Here is an 18,136-nt window from a genome sequence, read left to right as displayed (position 1 = left end):
GGATCCCAGAAGAAGAAGAAAGAGAGAGAGGGGCAGAAGGTATAATGGAGCAAATTATAGCAGAGAACTTCTCTAATTTGGGGAAGGAAACAGGCATGAAAATCCAGGAAGCACAGAGAACCCCTCTCAAAATCAATAAAAATAGGTCAACTCCCCAACATCTAATAGTAAAACTTACGAGTCTCACAGACAAAGAGAAAATCCTGAAAGCAGCTCGGGAGAAGAGATATGTAACCTACAATGGTAGAAACATTAGATTGGCAACAGACCTATCCACAGAGACCTGGCAGGCCAGAAAGGACTGGCAGGATATATTCAGAGCACTAAATGAGAAAAATATGCAGCCAAGAATACTCTATCCAGCTAGGCTGTCATTGAAAATTGAAGGAGAGATCAAAAGCTTCCAGGACAAACAAAAACTAAAGGAATTTGCAAACACAAAACCAGCCCTACAGGAAATCTTGAAAGGGGTCCTCTAAGCAAAGAGAGAGCCTAAAAGCAACATAGACCAGAAAGGAACACAGACAATATACGGTAACAGTCACCTTACAGGCAATACAATGGCACTAAATTCCTATCTTTCAATAGTTACCCTGAATGTAAATGAGCTCAATGCCCCAATCAAAAGACACAGGCTAACAGACTGGATTAAAAAACAAGACCCATCGATATGCTGTCTGCAAGAGACTCATTTTAGACCCAAAGACACCCCCAGATTGAAAGTGAGGGGGTGGAAAACCATTTACCATGCTAATGGACACCAAAAGAAAGCTGGGGTGGCAATCCTTATATCAGACAAATTAGATTTTAAACCAAAGACTGTAATAAGAGATGAGGAAGGACACTATATCCTACTTAAAGGATCTATCCAACAATTGATCTAACAATTGTAAATATCTATGCCCCTAACATGGGAGCAGCCAATTATATAAGGCAATTAATAACAAAAGCAAAGAAACACATCGACAACAATACAATAATAGTGGGGGACTTTAGCATCCCCCTCACTGAAATGGACAGATCGTCTAAGCAAAAGATCAACAAGGAAATAAAGACTTTAAATGACACACTGGACCAAATGGACTTCACAGACATATTCAGAACATTCCACCCCAAAGCAACGGAATACACATTCTTCTCTAGTGCCCATGGAACATTCTCCAGAATAGATCACATCCTAGGTCATAAATCAGGTCTCAACCGGTACCAAAAGATTGGGATCATTCCCTGCCTATTTTCAGACCACAATGCTTTGAAACTAGAACTCAATCACAAGAGGAAAGTCGGAAAGAACTCAAATACATGGAGGCTAAAGAGCATCCTACTGAAGAATGAATGGGTCAACCAGAAAATTAAAGAAGAATTAAAAAAATACATGGAAACCAATGAAAATGAAAACACAACTGTTCAAAATCTTTGGAATGCAGCAAAGGCAGTCCTAAGAGGAAAGTATATAGCAATACAAGCCTTTCTCAAGAAACAAGAAAGGTCTCAAGTACACAACCTAACCCTACACCTAAAGGAGCTGGAGAAAGAACAGCAAATAAAGCCTAAACCCAGCAGGAGAAGAGAAATAATAAAGATCAGAACAGAAATCAATGAAATAGAAACTAAAAGAACAGTAGAACAGATCAACGAAACTAGGAGCTGGTTCTTTGAAAGAATTAACAAGATTGATAAACCCCTGGCCAGACTTATCAAAAAGAAAGGGGAAATGACCCAAATCAACAAAATCATGAATGAAAGAGGAGAGATCACAACCAACACCAAAGAAATACAAACAATTATAAGAACCTATTATGAGCAACTCTATGCCAGCAAATTAGATAACCTGGAAGAGATGGATGCATTCCTAGAGATGTATCAACTACCAAAACTGAACCAGGATGAAATAGAAAACCTGAACAGACCTATAACCACTAAAGAAATGGAAGCAGTCATCAAAAATCTCCCAAAAAACAAAAGCCCAGGGCCAGATGGCTTCCCAGGGGAATTCTACCAAACATTTCAAGAAGAATTAATACCTATTCTTCTGAAACTGTTCCAAAAAATAGAAACGGAAGGAAACCTTCCAAACTCATTTTATGAGGCCAGCATTACCTTGATCCCAAAACCAGACAAAGACCCCATCAAAAAGGAGAATTACAGACCAATATCCCTGATGAACATGGATGCAAAAATTCTCACCAAAATACTAGCCAATAGGATCCAACAGTACATTAAAAGGATTATTCACCATGACCAAGTGGGATTTATCCCTGGGCTGCAAGGTTGGTTCAACATCCGCAAATCAATCAATGTGATACAATACATTAACAAAAGAAAGAACAAGAATCATATGATCCTCTCAATAGATGCAGAAAAAGCTTTTGACAAAGTACAGCATCCTTTCTTGATCAAAACTCTTCAGAGTATAGGGATAGAGGGTACATACCTCAATATCATAAAAGCCATCTATGAAAAACCTACAGCAAATATTATTCTCAATGGGGAAAAACTGAGAGCTTTCCCCCTAAGGTCAGGAACACGGCAGGGATGTCCACTATCACCACTGCTATTCAACATAGTATTGGAAGTCCTAGCCACAGCAATCAGACAACAAAAGAAAATCAAAGGCATCCAAATTGGCAAAGAAGAAGTCAAACTCTCACTCTTTGCAGATGATATGATACTTTATGTGGAAAACCCAAAAGACTCCACCCCAAAACTGCTAGAACTCATACAGGAATTCAGTCAAGTGGCAGGATATAAAATCAATGCACAGAAGTCAGTGGCATTCCTATACACCAACAACAAGACAGAAGAAAGAGAAATTAAGGAGTCGATCCCATTTACAATTGCACCCAAAACCATAAGATACCTAGGAATAAATCTAACCAAAGAGACAAAGGATCTATACTCAGAAAACTATAAAATACTCATGAAAGAAATTGAGGAAGACACAAAGAAATGGAAAAACGTTCCATGCTCATGGATTGGAAGAACAAATATTGTGAAGATGTCAATGCTACCTAGAGCAATCTACACATTCAATGCAATCCCCATCAAAATACCATCCACTTTTTTCAAAGAAATGGAACAAATCATCCTAAAATTTGTATGGAACCAGAAAAGACCCCGAATAGCCAGAGGAATGTTGAAAAAGAAAAGCAAACCCGGCGGCATCACAATTCCGGACTTCAAGCTCTATTACAAAGCTGTCATCATCAAGACAGCATGGTACTGGCACAAAAACAGACACATAGATCAATGGAACAGAATAGAGAGCCCAGAAATGGACCCTCAACTCTATGGTCAACTAATCTTCGACAAAGCAGGAAAGAATGTCCAGTGGAACAAAGACAGTCTCTTCACCAAATGGTGTTGGGAAAATTGGATAGCCACATGCAGAAGAATGAAACTGGACCATTTCCTTACACCAGACACAAAAATAGACTCCAAATGGTTGAAAGACCTCAGTGTGAGACAGGAGTCCATCAAAATCCTAAAGGAGAACACAGGCAGCAACCTCTTTGACCTCAGCCGAAGCAACTTCTTCCTAGAAACATCGCCAAAGGCAAGGGAAGCAAGGGCAAAAATGAACTATTAGGACTTCATCAAGATAAAAAGCTTTTGCAAAGCAAAGGAAACAGTCAACAAAACCAAAAGACAACCGACAGAATGGGAGAAGATATTTGCAAATGACATATCAGATAAAGGGCTAGTATCCAAAATCTATAAAGAACTCATCAAACTCAACACCCAAAGAACAAAGAATCCAATCAAGAAATGGGCAGAAGACATGAACAGACATTTTTCCAAAGAAGACATCCAAATGGCCAACAGACACATGAAAAAGTGCTCAATATCGCTCAGCATCAGGGAAATCCAAATCAAAACCTCAATGAGATACCACCTCACACCAGTCAGAATGGCTAAAATTAACAAGTCAGGAAACGACAGATGTTGGCGGGGATGCAGAGAAAGGGGAACCCTCCTACACTGTTGGTGGGAATGCAAGCTGGTGCAGCCACTCTGGAAAACAGTATGGAGGTTCCTCAAAAAGTTGAAAATAGAGCTACCCTATGATCCAGCAATTGCACTACTGGGTATTTACCCCAAAGATACAAAAGTAGGGATCCGAAGGGGTACGTGCACCCCGATGTTTATAGCAGCAATGTCCACAATAGCCAAACTGTGGAAAGAACCAAGATGTCCATCGACAGATGAATGGCTAAAGAAGATGTGGTATATATATATACAATGGAATATTATGCAGCCATCAAAAGGAATGAGATCTTGCCATTTGCAACGACGTGGATGGAACTGGAGGGTATTATGTTGAGTGAAATAAGTCAAACAGAAAGACATGTATCATATGATCTTACTGATATGAGGAATTCTTAATCGCAGGAAACAAATTGAGTGTTGTTGGAGTGGGGGGTGGGGTGGGAGGGATGGGGTGACTGGGTGATAGACACTGGGGAGCGTATGTGCTCTGGTAAGCGCTGTGAATTGTGCAAGACTGTTGAATCTCAGATCTGTACCTCTGAAACAAATAATGCAATATATGTTAAGAAAAAAAAAGAAGAAGAAGAAGGTAGCGGGAGGGGAAGAATGAAGCGGGGGAAATCGGAGGGGTGGACGAACCATGAGAGACGATGGACTCTGAAAAACAAACTGAGGGTTCTGGAGGGGAGGGGGGTGGGAGGATGGGTTAGCGTGGTGGTGGGTATTGAGGAGGGCACATTCTGCATGGAGCACTGGGTGTTATGCACAAACAATGAATCATGGAACACTTCATCTAGAACTAATGATGTAATGTATGGGGATTAACATAAGAATAAAAAAAATTAATAAAAAAAAAGAAAGGAGTAGAAAGGAACTTTCTCTGATGATGTAATTGAACTATACAATAATTGGGATGTTGGTCACATGGATTTACATATTTTCCAACTGAGCAAATGGTACTCTTGACATCTGTGCATTTTACTCTAGGTAAATTATAGCTCAATTTTAAAATGTTATGAAAACTATCCACACTAAAGAAAAATAGTTCAAAAAGAAAAAAAAAACAAATTGAAAAAAATTGTAACCTATGAATAGGTCAAAATCTTAACTATTGAACAGAATTGGGGGAATCAATAGGGAAAAGATGCCATCTTAGTAGAAAATTAAGGAAAAATAATAAAAAGATGTATTTTTCCAAATAATAAATTAAAATGGCAACAAAGTACATGAAAAATGGTAAACTCCTTTAGTAATCAAAGAAATGCAATTTTAAATCATAGTGAGATATAATTTTTCCCCTTTCATATGAGTTCATTTATTACAAAAGTCATATAAGTTGATATACCAACACTTTTCTATAGTAGAACCTCAAATAGTCAGCAAATGAATAAAATAATGTTTGTTTAATTTAAAGAGTCCACATTTTAAATTAAATAATATTGAATACTAAATTATACACTTATAATTTGAATAAGAGGAATACATCTTAAAGATAATAAAACATATATCAAATTATATAGGAGGAAGTTAAAACTGAAACAGAAGTGTGAATTTCAGAGTTTTTGTTATGTTGGCGAGCAAGAATTCTTGTCCCCTCAAAAGTCCTTCTAGCTGGAAAAGAAAAAATTGACATGACACAGATTAACAGGAGAAAATCAAATGTAATAGATGTACGTATGGGGAATCCACATGGACATGGAAATTCCAAAGACAGGGAAAATGAGGTATATATGTCATTCTGAACTGAAGAGAACGGGGTAGGGGTCTGGGACTTCAGAAGAAAGGAATGTACTTCACAGTGCAATAAAAAAAGCAGATGTTTGCTAATTAGATATTTGCCCTACCATACAGGTGGGTCACTCAGATAAAATTTATCTCTGTTAATAACCCTTATTCTGGGAAAGACCCCCAATTTAGGTTCTTCTGTGTGACTAAGGGAGGGACAAAAGTTTTCCTGTGCCCTCAGAGTCTCAAGTGTCTTCAGCTCAAGATAATCCAGATACCGAAGTGTCACATTCTGGTCTGTCTTGAACCCCTTCAGTCAGTTTAAAATATATAATAAAAATAATTCAAAAACATACTTATCTCCTGTTCTAAATTCACTATAAGGTAGACCTTAACAAAGAATAATAAAAAGTAAACACAAAACATAAATAAGTCTGTTAACATAAAATAAAGGGGAAATAATATAATTGACTAATATCAAGAGCTGATTCTTTGAGTCAATAACAGGGAAGTGAAAAATGCAATGATAAACCTTGCCAAAAAAAAAAAAAAGAGAGAGAGAGAGAAACAAGCATAAATAAAATAAAAAGAAAATAAATACACTGAGGAGATAAAAATTATAGGAAATACATTGTACATTTTTCATGCCAATAAATATGAAAAGAAAAAAATTTCCATTTAATTATCAAATGTTTCTAAAGAAGAATCAGAACTAGGATGTAATCTATTCTGGAGAATGTTCCACGCTCACTAGAGAAGAATGTTTATTCTGTTGCTTTGGGATGTAATGTTCTGAATATATCTGTAAAGTCCATTTGGTCCAGTGTCTCATTTAAAGTCTTTATTTCCTTGTTGATCTTTTGCTTAAATGATCTGTCCATTTCAGTGAGGGGAGTGTTAAAGTCCCCTACTATTATTGTATTGTTGTCAATGTGTTTCTTTGATTTTGTTATTAATTGCTTATATAATTGGCTGCTCCCATGTTAGGGGTATAGATATTTACAATTGTTAGATCAATTGTTGGATAGAACTTTTAAGTATGATATAGTGTCCTTCCTCATCTCTTATTACAGTCTTTGGTTTAAAATCTAATTTGGCTGATATAAGGATTGCCACCCCAGCTTTCTTTTGGTGTCCATTAGCATGGTAAATTTTTTCCACCCCCTCATTTTCAATCTGGAGGTGTCTTTGGGTCTAAAATGAGTCTCTTGCAGACAGCATATCGATGGGTCTTGTTTTTTTATCCAATCTGATACCCTGTGTCTTTTGATTGGGGCATTTAGCCCATTTACATTCAGGGTAACTATTGAAAGATATGGATTTAGTGCCATTGTATTGCCTGTAAGGTGACTGTTACTGTATATTGTCTGTGTTCCTTTCTGGCCTATGTTACCTTTAGGCTCTCTCTTGAATCACAGACTTGTACCTCTGAAACAAATAATACATTATATGTTTAAAAAAAAAAGAAGAAGAAGAAGAAGATAGCAGGAAGGGAAAAATGAAGGGGGGGGAATCGGAGGGGGAGACGAACCATGAGAGACTATGGACTCTGAGAAACAAATTGAGGGTTCTAGAGGGGAGGGGCATGGGGGGATGGTTAGCCTGGTGATGGGTATTAAAGAGGGCATGTTCTCCATGGAGCACTAGGTGTTATACACAAACAATGAATCATGGAACACCACATCAAAAACTAATGATGTAATGTATGGTGATTAACATAACATAATAAAAAAAAAGAAAAAAAACTAATGATGTAATGTATGATGACTAACATAATAAAATAAAATTTAAAAAAAGAAGAATCAGAACATTTGAAAACACAAATAAACAAGGATTATAATAAAAAACACATAAAAAACAAAGACTGGGGTGCAAAAATAAACTATGAAAGTTTACTGGCAGATCTAAAAGAAGAGCCGGAAAAGGGATAGATGGATTGCGAGCAACAGAGGAACAATTAAGTAAATCTATATATTAATATAACCTCAATCAATGACTAATTAAAGAAACGAATTCTAAAGTTCATTAAAAGAATAAACTAAGGATGCTATGGAAAATATAGCTATAAAATTTTTTAATGAAATTAGTGAAGAAGGACATGAATAACAGAAGTTAAAATATGTTACAAAGAGTATCCATAAACAGATCCATGTATTTATTTTAATTTAGTTTGTGGTGAAGACAGCATTGTAAATAAAAATGAAAATGTGGACTATTCAGTCACTAGTATTTGAACAATTGGTTTTACACATCGAAGAAAAATAGAATACACGTGTGTGTGTGTGTATAAATTGCAAGTGAATTAATATTACAAAAGTAGAAGAAATTATAAGTTAATACTGGTAGGGATATTTCCTAAGTAAAACACAAAACCAAAGAAAAAGATTGACAGATACTATGTCTTACAAACTAAAGACTCCCTAAAACAAAATAAATCATAAATAAAGTTAAAATTTCATACAGGTTCTGGGAAAAAATCTTGCACCATGTATTACTTGCCAAGATTATTATGCACAATACAATCACACACGCACACACACACACAGATCCTAAAGTCAATTTTAAAAAAACAATAGAAATAATGGACAGGATATATGCAGACAAGTCTCAAAGGATAATCACAAATATCTACATAAATATATAAAAAATGTGTTCAACCTGACTAGTTATAAGAAAAAAAGCAAATTAAAAGGAATTATTTCTCATAAGTTTGACAAGAATTATAATGATAACATTAAGCCTTGGCATAGAGCTGAAGAATAGTACTTTTGTACATTCTTAGTGGGAGTACAAATTGTAGAAACCATTCTGGAGAATGAGTTGACAGTATATCAAAATAAAATCACGCATCTCCATGGACTCAGCAGTCTACTTCTAAAAAAACAATTCAAAAGAACTATTCACAGATGAGCACCAAAATACACATAGTAGAATGATTTCTTTGTTGTGGTAGTGAAAATTGGAAACCTAAATATCCATCAATAAATTATTTATATTGGAGCACCTGGGTGGCTCAGTGGGTTAAGCGTCTGACTCTTGATTTCACTCAGGTCATGATCTCAGGGTCGTGAGATCAAGCCCCACATTGGGCTCCACACTGGGCATGGAGCATGCTTAAATTTCTCTCTCTCCCTCTGTCCCTCCCCACTATCCCCCCACCTTCTCTAAAATAATAATTATAATTATAATAATATTGTAGTGTATTACATGGCTACTGAAATGAATGAGATGAACTTGTACAAACCCTAACCCTAACTCTACAAAAATGGAAGTTACAAGATGCAAAAACTAAAGGTTGAAGTACCCATTTCCATCTGATAGAAATCCCAAAAAGAGAAAAATAAATAAGAACACAGAGAGGGAAGAACTGAAGATACAGCAGTCATAAATTTTTTGTAACTAAAGAAAGATGCAGGGCGCCTGGGTGGCTCAGTCGTTGAGCGTCTGCCTTTGGCTCAGGTGGTGATCCTAGGGTCCTGGGATGGAGCCCCACATCAGGCTTCCTGCTCCGCAGGGAGTCTGCTTCTCCCTCTCCCACTCCCGCTGCTTGTGTTCCTTCTCTCACTCTCTCTCTCTCTCTGTCAAATAAATAGATAAACAAAAATCTTTAAAAAAAGAAAAGAAAGATGCATACCCTCAGTTAAGAAGCCTCATAAAGTACAGAGCAGGGTAGAAAAAATAAAACGATACATATTTATATGTAGTTCAGAAGTATTTAAAAGCATCGAACACAAAGAGAAATTCTCAACACCTCTAGAGTGAAAAAAGTAAGCTTAAATTTGAATCACTGACCTAAGGTTTCTAAACAACATGAGACGTAAAAAGATAAAAGACTAGCATATCCTACAGAATTATGGACTCTGTTGTAAATAATGTTGAAATAATTGGTTTGCAATATGGAAAACACAATGAAATTATGACCGTATGTCAGAGAAATAAGCTCCATGGAATGAAGAGATATTGTGAAAAGAAAAAACACAGACTTAGTAGAAAGTGTATCCTAGTATCTTTTATCTCTCTCTATGGAGAATAATTTTTTAATAAGAACAAAAGGCATTAATGATATAAAAGAAAATCATCTATAGTATTACATCAAAAGTAAAGATTTTCTCAGGCAAAGTCCTCTCAGATGAAGTTAGCAGTAAGAAGTTATTTGCAACATCTAAAACTGACAAAGGATTAAGACCTGGAACATACTAAGAAGTCTTATAAGTTATCAGGAAATGGGGAAACCAGAAAGAATTGGGAAATGATATGAATAGGCAATTTATACATGCCAACACCATGTATATAACGAGAGAAAACCATTAACAGTAGTAATTATAGATGTGCAAATAAAAATAATGATATATGCTGCATGATCATCATATTGTGAAAAATTCAAATAATGTCAAGTTTTGATGCAGATGCAGGGAAACAAAACCCTGATGCATTGCTATTGGATGGAATCAGTGGCATTCATTTTGGAAATAAAATCTATTGGTTAGTTGAATAAGGGTATGCACATGTCCTATAATCAGAAAAAAAATTCTAGGGAAATCCTTGCTCAGGTACACAAAAAGGCATCAATAAAAGTGCTCACTGAAGTACAATAGTAGTAAAAGGTTGAAAGCATTCCAGATATCAGTCAACAGAAGACTCGATAACTTGGGGGGGGTACTGAAAAGGATAATTCCAATATTTATCAAAATAAAATTTCCAGTTCTATATAGTTTGAGTGAAAATAGTAAGAAATACAATGCAACACATGTAGTTATATATGAATCTGATATTTATATGAGACTTATGCAATTCACACATATATACAAATATGTATGCATTATGTGAAATAATACTATATATTTTACACTGACACCCATAAGAAATTTATGGAGTGTGTGGATTGGAAGGATATAAAGCAAGCACGAAATAGACAAAAAGCATATGAGAATGGGACCATATAGGGAGATGAAGGACATAAAATTATAAAAATGAGTATTTATCAGACATTGACTGGTAAGGTACCAAGAAATACACCTCAGTTTAATCAGTGTCCTTGAGGTCCTCCTCAAATTGTAACATTCAGCATGGGTGAGGCCATAGTGAAACAAGCATTCATGTATATGACTGTCAGATGATACTTTTCAGGACCTAAACTCCAATCTGTGTTTTTGGAATATATAATAACCTAGTCAGTTCCCGAAGATTTAATAATGGATAGGAGCAGTTTTACCACTCTTGACTAGCAAGGCCACTTTTAACCACCTCCATCTTAGTCTTTGTCTAGTTTCTTTTTTTTTTTTTTTAAGATTTTATTTATTTATTTGAGAGAGAGAGAATGAGAGACAGAGAGCATGAGAGGGAAGAGGGTCAGAGGGAGAAGCAGACTCCCCGCTGAGCAGGGAGCCCGATGCGGGACTCGATCCCGGGACTCTAGGATCACGACCTGAGCCGAAGGCAGTCGCTTAACCAACTGAGCCACCCAGGCGCCCCGAGTCTTTGTCTAGTTTCTAAGATATTTCTGTTTTATTCATTCAGCAGATGTTTACTGAACTCTAATTACATACCACAAACTCTCTTAGAATTTATCCCTGTCCTGTGTTGATAACCCTTCCACTTCTCTGATTGCTCCATTATTTTATTTTTTTTTATTTTAATCTACCCCTAAACCTCAAAATCACCAAAACTAAACCATTCTATTTTTGCCTAAAATACTCTTTAGATTAATCCTCTATTCTCATAGTTTCTTCATCTTGTCAGTTTGCAAATCCAAATCTATTTTTTTCATCTGGACATTGATATCAATTCCCCATAAATCCGTATTAGTTTCTTATTGCTATTGTAACAAATCACTACTAACTGGCTTAAGACAATATGAATTTATTATCTTATGGATCTGGAGGACAGAAGTCTGAAATGGGTCTCACTGGGCTAAAATCAAGGTGTCAGTGAGGCTGCATTCCTTACTTATTCTAGGGAAAAATCAATCCTTCCTTCCTTCCTTCCGTCCTTCCTTTTTTCTTTCCTTTCCCTCCTCTCCTCTCCTCTCCTCTCCTCTCCTCCCTTCCTTTTCTATCTTCTAGAGGGTGCCCACATTCCTAGGTTTATGGTCCCCTTCCATCTTCAAAGCCCACAGTGGTTGGTGTCTTTTTTATGGTGCCATTTCTCTGGTTCTCTTTTTTGTCTGTCTCCCTCTTCCTCGATGACCCATATGCATATACTGAACCCACCTGGATAATCCAGAATAATTTCCTGGAACAGCTGATTAGATCCTCGACCCTAATTTCTCCTTGCCATGAACATTCACAGGTTCTGGGGATTAGGATTTGAAAATGTTTGTGGACCCATTATTCTACCCACCACAAAATTCAATCCATATCAATTCAAATATCACCCCCCTTTTTTTGTTTTTCTCCATATTTCATAATTTAGGACCAATCCCCTACAAAATCCTTTTCCTTCCAAACCCTTCTAGGGTTCCCCACCAGGTATCTTGCATGTACTCAAACCAAGTCATCTTGGTTTAGCATCTTACCTGTACTAGTTCTTATGTCACAAATGTTCTTTTTCAAACTAAGTCACATCATCTTTAAGTATCCACCACAAACTCCCATCCCCTCTCAAAACAGTTGTGAAATTTCCTAAGACAATTTAATCCATCTTTTTAAAAATTCAGTAAATATTTGATGCTTAAATGACTGAATAAATTCAGACCTTGTTTAGTAGATATACAGGCTTTATTGTACCTAGGAGAGAACAGTATCTCTTAAAAGTAAAAATTAAACAGTTCATCCTAGGGTTAGTATTACTTTGTTATTACTGCCCCCTTCCCATCCCCGCCCACACTAGCAAACCACTGAGAACAGCGCCAGGTGTTATTCTGTCCTTTCCTGCTGGATTTAAACTCAATAATTGCCAGGTTAAGCCTCATCTTGATATCCTCAAAAACCCAATTTGGCAATTCCTATTATCATCTGCCCGTACCCAGAGCCTTTAGCAAACCTCCTTTCCTGAGGCCACTGCCTGTCTTTTTAGAAAAATTCCTTTTTCAGTTCCTCCAAACTCAGTCTTTTCCAACTGGCTTGCGTTCAGTTTCTTCCGGAAATGACTACAGGTCTTTCAGGCTACACCAAAAATATAATTCTTTAAATTCCAGAATTTCTCATAAAAAGTTTCTTTTATTTCGCCATTCATGGCCATAGCAGGCCAGATTACTGCTACATGATCATTAATAAATCATGATATTAGTTTATCTGAAGATAATGTGATCACTTTCACTGACAGGGAAAGCAGGGACTGTAATTCAATATCCAATAACATTTGAAGAAGGAAGTATTTTTTCACAAAGCTTTCTGGGTAAAAAGTGCTGTATAATTTCAAAATAACAGAATCATTTTGGCAACAGAGGAAACGAGCTTCAAGGATTCTGGGCTATGTCTTTCCTCTGATGCATTTTTAGAGATCTCCCTGAGGGAGAAAAGCTCTAGGTAGGGGGAAAACCAGTGTTGCTGTAATTTTTGATAAAAAATAAATAGTTCTAACAAAAGAACCAGGATCTAAGACACTGAGTGGAAGACCAAAACATTTGGGGACTTAAAAGTCAAGTGTGCTGAGGTGCCCAGTGCTGTTCAGCAATTCACACGTATTTGCTGTTGGCAAAAGGTCGAAAAGACAAGCATCATGGAAACCAAATAGAGAAAAAGTAAACTCCTGTTTTGGGGTCTTCATTGGTTGTCTCTGACCTGGAAGAAAGAGTTACAGAGCCATAAGGTAAGACTATCATGTCACTGTTTGAATTAATTATAAGCTACCTGGAGGGTTACGACGAGGGGACCAACAACTTGTCACTGCTTCCAGCACCATGGAAAAGCCCAGAATCTACCAGAACAAGAGTTCTTGCTGAAAATCTCCTCACACGTGATCCTGACTGCTTCCCTGAGACAGGCAGAGTATAGCACTGCCTGCACAAAAACGATGTGTGCAAAATTTAGAATAGGAAATATCTGAGGGCGATCGCTTATGAACACTCTTCATTCCTGTTTCAATCACTGAAAGTCTTCAACATCCCACACTTCCTCCTCCTTTCTTTGCCAGGGCACCTGACTTGTACTGTTTTCAGAATTCTCTTCCTGACCTTTTTCTCTATTGAACAACGCAACCCCCTCCCCCCACCTTATCCATTGTCACGCAAGACTCTTTCCAATGGATAATGAACTGTTCTGTGTCCCTAAACTTTCTCCCAAGACCTCTTCAAAGTTTTCCCACACAGATGACAGTGGAAAGACAGTCTTCCAAAGGAGCCAGAGGACTAGCCCAAAGCAGCATTTCATAAGTGTAAATTTTCTTTCACATTTGCTGTGTTATCATTAGCATGTGCATAAATTTTGCTTCCTACGTCAATTGTATCTGAGTTTGTATGAATCTAAGATGTATGAAATTGTTTACCAACCATTGAAAATTGATGCTACTGGAAGATAGGCTTTGATTAATTATACTTTCAGTATTCCCATAAGCCTCTTTCTTGAAGCTATTTCTTTTCCTCCTGTCCAGGAGAACGTACATGTATATATTGAGAAATTGTAGAGGTGACATTCCACCCTCATTCCCTAATTCTACTTCCTGACCTCTACTTTTCCATCTGCCTATAAAATTTAATCTTCATTTAAGACTATTTGTCTCATATCCTGCTTGTTAAGCTCACTTTATTCAATGTGGACTTTCAGACATGGCTCAGTCTTTTTCTACCAGACTTCTACCACAATTCTGGGAGATTTCGGTGTTTATATAAACAACAAAAAAATCACATTCTAATTTCAAACTCCCCAGACCTCTATCACCTTACCCTTTCCTCCTCTGCACTGTAGCCCTTTTCCAAGGGACATGCCTTTAAGAGGTCACTCAAAACCTCAAAGTTCTGCATTCCATATATTGTAAACAAATTCTTGGTTTTTCACCTCTCTCATCCTAACCTTCCCACCAGATATGCACAAGAATCACAACAAACCCTCGAGTCCCAGTTCTCCCATTGTCTTTGAATTTATCAGTTTCAACCTAGTCTACTTCATTTCTCACTGACAAGGTCTTTCATCTGAAGTTCGACATCACAAGCCACCTGCTAAACCCAAATCCTTGAGCAGTAAGAGCTACTCTTTTCTGTTTCTGCATTTTGGAAGTTGAGAATACTAGAGAAAAAGCCCTTAGTTCTTTGATCTTGCATGACTATGAATTCATGGTTTCCAACCTTAGCTAGGACCTCAGCTTCATGTCAGTAATCTTACTTGTCCTACTCAGTTCCCTCCAGCTTCCCCTCAAAACCCATTCAGCACATGCTCCCATCAAACCTCTTCTCCTCTCAGACAGGACTCTTTTTATTTCAGTAGATTTCAGCCTCCTACTTCATACTTCAATCAAGAAAACAAATGTTCTCTCCTTCAACTTCCTACATCCTTTCTCACAAAATTTATTATCATATTAACAAATAGCTCAAGATCATTTTTATTTAAAGTGAAAAACAAAGTGCCTATATTTAAGTTATTCTCAATCATTTGAGAGGTCCTAACCCATTTGATAGCTTAGAATATTAAAACAGACCAGATCTGGTCTGAGTAATTATAAACAACAGGTGCTCTAGTCTGTGTATTCCTGCCTCAGTGGGAGCTAGATGAAATATTACCCAGTCCTCCATTTATTGCTTATAAACCACATACTTAAAATTCTGACACAGTACAATTAGAGTTCTAAAATGGGAAGCTCAGAGACTGTGCCACTTTCAAGTTGAAAAAGACAGTGCATCTTTGATCACTGCAATGGAGAGAGAGCTGCTGAGACCTCATTCTTTAGAATTCACCTCTTCAGAGTCCTCACTTTCATCAAAGCACTGTCTGCTGGTATCGTTTACAACTCAGGAACACCACAGTTGCTGTGTTGGCGGTCTGGGCTCTGTACCTAGAAACAATCCAAACCAACTTCTTACAACATTCGAGAGAAAATAGTCAGCTAGACATTTGAAATTACCTCTCTCCAATGAAAGAACTCAGTATCATTAATCTTCAAATGCTTTATCACAAGCAGGAGAACCTGTGATAATTTAATGAATTATGTTTGTACTTCCAGATTGAGAAGGCACAAAGCTAATGCAGATGGCTTTGCTTTTGAAAAGACTAGTTGAGGGGCGCCTGGGTGGCTCAGTCATTAAGCGTCTGCCTTCGGCTCAGGTCATGATCACAGGGTCCTGGGATCGAGCCCCGCATCGGGCTCCCTGCTCGGTGGGGGGCCTGCTTCTCCCTCTCCCACTCCCCCTGCTTGTGTCCCCTCTCTCGCTGTGTCTCTCTCTGTCAAATAAATAAATAAAATCTTAAAAAAAAAAAAAAAAAAAGACTAGTTGAAAACTGCAAGCTTTCAGCTGAGCTTCCAGTTTACCAAGCCTCAATATTTCTTCCCTTTCTGAAATATGAAGTACAACAGCCTTATATAAGTAGAAAACTTTTAAGACAGCACTGTGTTCCATTTCATAGTTCTGAATTTTTTTTCCAAAATTGTATTTTCCCTTCATTTTCTGTCAGAAGCAGTGCATTTACATTGACTAATCTGGATTACTTCATGAGTGGGAAATGCATCCTTCTTCAACTATTCTGGCAAGCCAGCAAAAACAACAGACTCCAATGTGAGGCAAATTTTAGGTTCACCTTCATAAAAAATGAAGGATCTGTCCAAAATACTGGCAGCTAGGATAAAAGTTTATGTGCAAGTTCCCCCCAAAAATGTTGGTTAAATCCCGTAGATCTTGACGTTTTCCTGTCTTCAGCACAAAATGTTATCATTCTCAAGGGTAACTTTCCTCAGGCTCAGCCCTTTTTTCTTGTGGTTGGGATTTCTATTCTTATTCCAGGTAGACTTTCAACACCTCAGATAGCTGGACTCACTCCAGACTGCCAAGACCTATGCCCCCAGGTCCTTCACTAGATCGGAGATGCAGTCTCTGGCCTTGAGATGGCTGAGCACAGAGGAGCCTGATGGATTCCACCCTGGTTCAGGTATCCACTAGTTTAGCAGTGCCCCCAACAGGCATCCAACTCTCCACTGGCACTGACATCTCCGCCCCAGCCTCATAGTCCCAGCTTCATGCCTCTGCCCATGCCTACCCTCCTGCTGGCCGCATCTTCTCCTGCAGACTCTGGGGCTGCAGGTCTCCTAACCCTTCGGGGGCCATGCTATGCCATCAGCAGAGGCTGAAGCAAACCCCTTTTTGTTCATCATATTTTTAATATCTGAAGTTAAAAACTGTTCTCTGATTTTTTATAGGACCCCATTTTTGTTTCATTGGCAGATATCTTTTCTCATATCCTTGATGATATTAACTACACTTTGTTTTATTTCTTCTGTTCCACTGATGGTCTTTGTTTTTGTGTAAGTTTTTTTTCCCTGTTTTTGTCTCTTCTAAACTGTTTTAACTGTCTAGTGATTCTTGGCTGTCCTTTCATTTGTATAAGTGAGAAGCTAACTGGAAGAAGTGTACTGGTGTGTGTTGGTGGGTGGAGAGTATAAACCTGGCTGTCTAGAATTCTAGGAGCTAGGCAGGAGAAGCAGCCTGCTGGTCTTGCATTTCAGTATGCAGATTTTTGCATCCTACTATGTTTAGCTCCTACTGTGTTTAGCTCCCCACCTTATCCTGTGTCTGTTGTCTCTGAACCCAGAAGTAGCTTGGCTCAGTTTCTCCAGACTAAGCGTATTATTACCTATGACAGATGTGGGTGGGGTGGTTTCCTGACTGCTCAGAAAGTTTAAAGGACCAGGGAAGTTCAATCTATTGATATACAGATTTTCAACCAATCATGTTGCCAATCATACCTCACCCCATGTTCTAAGCATTCTGTAAGGCAAATCAGATCAATCCTTAGAGGTACTCCATTTCTTGTAGGCATTTGGAATCCTATTTTCCTAGTCTGCTAAGACCATTAAATTTCCTCCATCAGCTTGTTGTCTAACTTAAAAAAAATTCTTTCATCCACTATTCTTCACTGATTATTTTAATGAAATTTTTAGAGGTAGAACTGAGGCACAAGGATGGTTAATCTGCCAAGTTTAACTGGAAGGGCTCAATAGTTAACTGTTGATATTTCTAAAATATTGGACAACAAGGCTTTCAGTTTCCTCTCCAGATATAAATCTGACCTAACGTTCATTTGTCATTAGTGTCATTCCACTCTTTCCATTAAGGAAGGGAGTTAAGCCTGCTCACCCGCCTCTTAACTCCCTTCCATGCCTGTCTTTTAGAGAAGGAGCCCGACATGAGGCTCGATCCGAAGACCCTGAGATCATGACCTGAGCCGAAACCAAAAGTCGGCGGCTTTACCAACTGTGCTGCCCAGGCCCCTCTCCCCCTCATCCTTTAAGGCCATCTCTGGCTTCAACTCTGAGAAGCATGTTCCTCTGATTAGCCACC

The 18,136-nt window shown here is 37.8% G+C and overlaps 1 pseudogene; it reads right to left on the bottom strand.

Moving 5' to 3' along the window:
• Positions 1-15,431: 15,431 nt before the first annotated feature.
• Positions 15,432-17,615, bottom strand: LOC123837456 (cyclin-G2-like; annotated as a pseudogene).
• Positions 17,616-18,136: the final 521 nt, after the last annotated feature.

This window comes from Mirounga angustirostris, unplaced genomic scaffold (assembly GCF_029215605.1).
Source record: "Mirounga angustirostris isolate CCGP_5_RB_7025 unplaced genomic scaffold, mMirAng1.0.hap1 SCAF_5, whole genome shotgun sequence".
Taxonomy (NCBI): Eukaryota; Metazoa; Chordata; class Mammalia; order Carnivora; family Phocidae; genus Mirounga; species Mirounga angustirostris.
Note: the sequence above shows the minus strand (reverse complement) of the source record. Positions and strands in the feature narration are given on the sequence as shown.